The 6000-nt window shown below is 45.2% G+C and overlaps 1 long non-coding RNA gene across 1 annotated transcript in view; it reads right to left on the bottom strand.

Annotated features, from left to right (window-relative positions):
* Positions 1 to 889: 889 nt before the first annotated feature.
* The window catches only part of LOC142468492 (uncharacterized), a 64362-nt gene continuing 59251 nt past the window's right edge, over positions 890 to 6000 (bottom strand). Inside the window, exons 2-3 of the long non-coding RNA XR_012788668.1 lie at positions 3503 to 3642; positions 890 to 1884 (exon numbers count right to left, since the gene is read on the bottom strand). This is a non-coding gene — a long non-coding RNA (uncharacterized LOC142468492). The remainder of the gene's footprint in view (positions 1885 to 3502; positions 3643 to 6000) is intronic.

Genomic DNA, 6000 nt, shown 5'->3' with positions numbered 1-6000 from the left:
AGGGAACACAGGGACAGAGAAGAAATGGTAATAAAGGGGATGTAGTGTATTACTAAGCTGATCTTTGGTAAGTCTCCAGCTTCAAAGGACATTAACTCTTAGCTTGTTCCATTGGGACTATGGGGTTCATTTTTTTCAGGTAAGGCAATTTAAGGTTGCAAGGTGTCCAGTATTGAACCGGACTGTCCTGTGTTTGGACACTCTGTCCAGTAAAAAAGGAGTTAATACTGGACATGTCTGTGTATACCGGTATTACCTCTCTGGACATAGTGACCTGACCGGCTTTGGGGGGTGCAGGATTTCCCCGAGCAGGGCTGTTGGTAGGGGGCTGGGAAGCTTCCTCCAGCCTGATTGGCTGCTGCTGGGTAATGCAGCCAATCAGGAGGAGGTGTCAGGAGCCTGAGGGTGGGGCCAAGGAGAGGAGGAAACAGCCTGGAATGGAGAGCAGAGAGAGGTGTGTGTCTTTCGAGCGTGTGTGTCTCGAGCACATCGCACCTTTCACCATTGTGTCCAGTGTTTTTGGAGAAGCCACCTGGCAACCCTATCTTTTCTCCATTGTCTACATACTGTACCAAACTATTAACCCCACTAGTACGCAATGGGAGGAGTCTTGTCGGGATTACATTTTAGATGCCGAACATGTATAAAACCACGGCCTTCTAACCGCATGCTTTACCATGTACATGGGCAGAAGATTATCTTCGTGAGTATAGCCATGGGTTAAATCCCAGTGACCGCGCCTTGTAGTGTTCGGCGCGTCTCGCCATCTCCCCGTAACTCAGGGACCATCATTATATTGCAAGCTCAGCGGGGAAGTAACTCACTACGCAGAGCAAACAACACAAATATTACACATAGATGAATTATTATTTTATTCAGTAGAGTTGAGCTTGGCATTTATTTATTGGCGCTATACCGTGGAAGGGTGGGTGTACTTGGCATTCTTGCGGGCACGGATAGGACATTGGTATCCCCAGTACGCAGTGACTGTACACTCATTAAAGGAACTCCGTGTTCTCATTCATTTGATCGTGAAGAGCCAGCCAGGACACACTGAGCCAGAAACCTTCCTATACTTCAGTAAACATTGAAGCAGGCGTTTGTGTTCAGCAAGAAAAGTATCACGTCTCCCCCACTCCGCCGGGATCAACAAAACGCAGCCATCAGGACTGGGCCACCAAGCCATTTTTTGGGGAAAATTCACATGGGTCATTTTACCAGCCCCTGAAGTATTATTATTCAATATCAATATTTCTCAATAATCGAAAGCTGACAAATGGGCGGCTAGGATGCGAGCCTGGGTTAAAGAAACGCATGGTCAGCGAGATACTAAATTAAATGTCCGGCATGGTCAAACCTGCATTAAGGAAGTACAGACTCAACAACCCATGCCAGCACCATGTTTTTTATCCTGATCTCGAGCTCAGTTTGCTGGCAGAGCTCCATATCACACACCATTACATTATTTGGGGTTAAAAAAAAAAGGTGCTTTTCCCGGTATAGACTAAAAACACTCGGGATAGACTGGCGGGTATCATTAGGTAATCCTTGCAGCCTGACGTACGCCTCCATTACTATTCTGGGCCATTACAAAAAGATACTGTGCATGATGTGTGTTGGGAGGCGGGGAGGAAAGGTCACATTATGAAGGGATTTCACGAGCAGAGTCAGGCTGAGCCTGTGTAATTTTTCCCTCTCGGTTGGGGAGAGGAGTGACGTAGAGAGCTGACCCCGTGGATCGCGTGCCGTTTGTTCCTTGTCTTTGCTGCACCTCTCATTTGCCCCGTCAGCCACACAAGACTGTATCTGTGCGTGCGTGCGTCAGCCCTCTCTGTGATGTCAGCGCAGGGGGCCCTCCACGTTGATGGTTACCGTGGAAACAGTCTGAGAGTCGGAGGATGGGAAAAGGCAGTGATTAATGGTAGTAGCTATGGGCAAAGAAAAACAAACACACACATACACGCACAAACCAAACCTTCACTTGACCAAGCATTGAAAGTGACACATTTTCCAAACCTTCAGAAATGGACCTGGTGACATTCTCAATGTTGTCAAACGCAACGCCAATTAAACAAGGTTGTTAGGGAGCGTGTGTATCACCTCAATAAGTTGGGTACCAACATTGATCCTGTCACAGAGAGGTCCATGATAATCAAACATTTATTATGATGGAGAATTAGGGACTACAGTGCTGAAAGCCCAAACACCACCAAATAATCCAGTAAAACCTGGATCATTATACTGTATAAAAGCGGCTGCACTGGGAATTTACATGCATACATTGTATTTAACTCCGTGAGGGAAAAATGTATTATTATAATAGTTTATTGTTACATTGGTGGAGCTATACTGTATATATAAACATACATACAGTACTGTACTTAACAATTTCTCTTGAAAATCTCAGTTTCCCCATCTCATCCCCAAGTATTTTAATGTCACACACATCTTATATTTGTATGCTATGGCCGCGCGTATAGTGGCCGTGACGGCGCCGCGTGATGTCATCCGTCGCTGCTAGCAAACGTTGTATTTCTCTTTGCGGCGGCGTCGCGGGCGACAAGGCCATTGATTGGTTCAGGGGCTGTCACATGAGGCGACAGCCCCATAAAAATCAAATATTCCCGGCTTCAAAAAATCACGTCGCCACGTCGCTTTGTCGCGCTTACTATAAGCGCACGCGGCGGCGACAATGCATTTGTTTTCGGGCGATGTCGCGTCGTCGGAACTATAAGCGCGGCCTAAGACTGCCAAATTCCTGGAAGGCTCCAACAGGGACAGGTTTACACGAACCAGAGAAATATTAGAGAGTAGTGGGCTTCTCTAACAAGGGAATCTGTGATACATTGGAAAGGAAGTGGGGTCGGGTTGGTTTGTCCCAAGAGATCTATCACGTCTACAATTATTCTTGACCTATTTGTGCCTCTCTAGAAGCCTGTGTGCAAACCAGGGCTGTCCTGGGTAAACCAGGAGGATATCAGGAAGCTTTATTTTATGGTGAAAAATAACATTGTTTTTCATTTTTGTGAAAGCAGAGAAAATCCAAAGATTAAACTGACCAACATTACAGGTCCCAAAGCAGTTAACCAGTTAACCAGGGTCAGCATAAAGTCTGCATGGTCTTCAGTCTCTGGGTCACTGGATTAAGGGGACAGTTCCAAGTGAATTCTGCAACTGGTACTTTTATGAACTATCAACATTTATTATGGAGGTACATTTTGGGGGGTTATCTGTGACTACCCATTTTTAAAGCGGTGTATCCCAAGAAACAAATACTCCTGAGAACTGATGTGGTGCGGGGGAGGTTGAACACAGAGGAATGAATGGGATTCCTTTGCAAATAATCCCAAACTTTCTGCAGGGTCTCCCCCGGGGAATCTGTCATTAGTTTTGCCTCTAGGTTGAAGATGCTATTGTTACAACTACTAAGGACATGAAGGGGATTCCACTGAAGGCAGAGGATGTGGGGATGCGGGTGAATGGTTTCTAAAGAAAATGTCACCAGTGCACTGGAGTTGAGTTGACAGGCCCTCTCTGCACGAAGTGTATCTCCCCATTGGAGCTTGCTTCTGATCCTGACCTCCTGGCCTGGGCCACAGTGATTGTTTCCTCTGTTTAATGTTTTCACTGCTCAGGTTCCACCTAGAAAGAGCCAGAATGAAGGGAGATAGATCTGCATTCCAAGCAAAAAAGGTCAAAGCAGTTAAGACATGTAAACAGCTTTTAAGAGACTGAACCAATGGTGTTGAATTCCTTCATGTCTAGGATCATCCGTGCAACCACAGGGAGGCTTGGGTGGGATTTTACCCGATTTATAGACATTTGAAGTAACAATAATTGTATTTTTGTCTGCATACAGCTGCAACGCTGTGGATTTTCTCAGACACAAGTCTCTGTTCCGTAGAGCTTACAATCTAATTTGTGGGTGCTTGGGAGATAGTGACTCACTAGGGGACACTGAGGACACAAGGAGCTGACACTGGGATTTGAACAAAGTTCAACAGTATAAAAAGCAGTGACATTACCAGTGTCCGAGTCCTTTATTTACACACTGAGATTGTAAACTCTTGTTCACGCATCTTCTTAATAATAATACAAAATGTTATCTCATGTAAATATACAGCTCCTTCCATATTCAGAGAACTTTACATTGCAAGTACATTGGAATTAGTATTCATGCAGCCTCCTCTGGGGTGGAATCCCTGCTGCACATTTCTGTTGCTCTGTTTAATATGGCAAACTCCAATGAGATGCAGAGAGGAAAGACCAGTGAGATGGCGATTTTCTACTTACAGGCGAGTTAGTCGAGTCAGGGGGTGGGAGGTAAAGTGATTTACCCAAAAGCAAACGTAACCGGTGCCAAAGCTGAAGTCAGACCTTGAAGTCTATATACAAAGCTGCTGCCCTCTGAAGTGGTTGGGGGGTGGAGGGCTTTAGTTATGAAGACGGCTCTGTGTGCAATATGTCCCCTCTTCTTCAACTAATACACATTACAATGAAAGCTCTTCTGGGTAAAGACTTGTTACTGTAGTCTCTTAGTACCCTGCATAAAAATGATTCATTCAAAACATAAGGGGCGACATCCAATTAAAACGCCTTAAAAATGGTCTTGTGAATGGGAAGAGCGGCCTCAGATGAACCTGTACGAGTTCATATCAATGTCACTTTAAAATGAAAAAGCTGCTGGCTGTCTGGTTCATTGCAGCCTTTTGATGACTGACCCACATGTTTCTGCATTTCAAACACTACAACTTCAGAGAAATGTGGATGCAAAACAACTCTGGCATTGCCCCCCCCCCCCTTTTGTTGCAGGAAATTGCTGAGCACCTGAGGCCAAAAGCAACACAGCAGGTTGTGCAGGGCGCTGCTTGCCGGTTCTGATCCGGGTTTGAATCCTGGTGTTAGGCAGATCTCCTGGTGACATTGGGCCACTCACATTATTGCTATGCGCTCTGGGGCATTCCAATTAGATTGTCAGCTCTTTGTACCGGCAAAATTCATCAGAGAGACCGGAGGAATACCGGACACAGACCACGAGAAGTGGTGTGGCAACGTGGTCAAAGGAAGACAGGAAATCTGAGGTACCTCCAACTGTAGCACCCATATATACCTGGAGAACCTAATACCTGGAGCTCTAGGCAACCATTTGATCCAAATTGAGGGAGACTAATACAGGCGGTCCTCGGTTATCCAACGGAATCCGTTCTGGAAGTAGCGTTGAATAGTGACACCGTTGTAAAGCGAGTCCCATGTTAATCAGTGGCGGTGAGCGTCGGATAACGCATTCAGGCGTTGGATAACATTCCGGCGTCTAAAAACAGCTCATAGAGTTGCATTGTAAAGCGTTGGATATGCCAGTCGTTGTAAAGTGAAACGTTGGATAACGAGGACTACCTGTAACCAGGTTCTGGTACCTACATAACTATAAGTTCCCAATGATATAGATTGGATCACATAGCGATTAAATCCAGGGAAATTGCTCTATAAAGCCATATTGCTTGTGAAGGAGGACGGAAACATTCTCCACCAACTATTACAAAGTCTCCATATAAACCAATTGATCTGGGGAGGAACAATACACCTTTACGGGCTCCTTCCACCTCCGAAATACAAACGTGCACGTTGTTATTTATATATTTTGTTTTTTATTTTTTCTATGTATGTACGTGTTTATAATGGGCTCCTGTAGAACATTATTACAGTTTTACTGGTTTTAATTAATTTGTAAATGTTTGCTTAAACAACTCATTTGTTATCTGAGAACCTATCTTGATTCTGATCACGTTTAAAATTTGGATACAGCGAATTCCGGGCGCCAGTTATTCTCTTTTCACATATTGTCCATCCTGCCTGATCTACAACAGCTTTTCCCAGTTTCGAGGAGGACAAGGACGACATTGATGGGTTCCTGCGAGCCTTCGTGCACCAGTGCTGCCGGCAGCAATTACCAGAGGCCGACTGGGAAAAGTACCTCACTCCACAACTCAGAGGCAAGGCGTC

This window comes from Ascaphus truei, chromosome 17 (genome assembly GCF_040206685.1).
Source record: "Ascaphus truei isolate aAscTru1 chromosome 17, aAscTru1.hap1, whole genome shotgun sequence".
NCBI lineage: Eukaryota > Metazoa > Chordata > Amphibia > Anura > Ascaphidae > Ascaphus > Ascaphus truei.
This window is presented reverse-complemented; position numbering and strand designations above follow the sequence as displayed.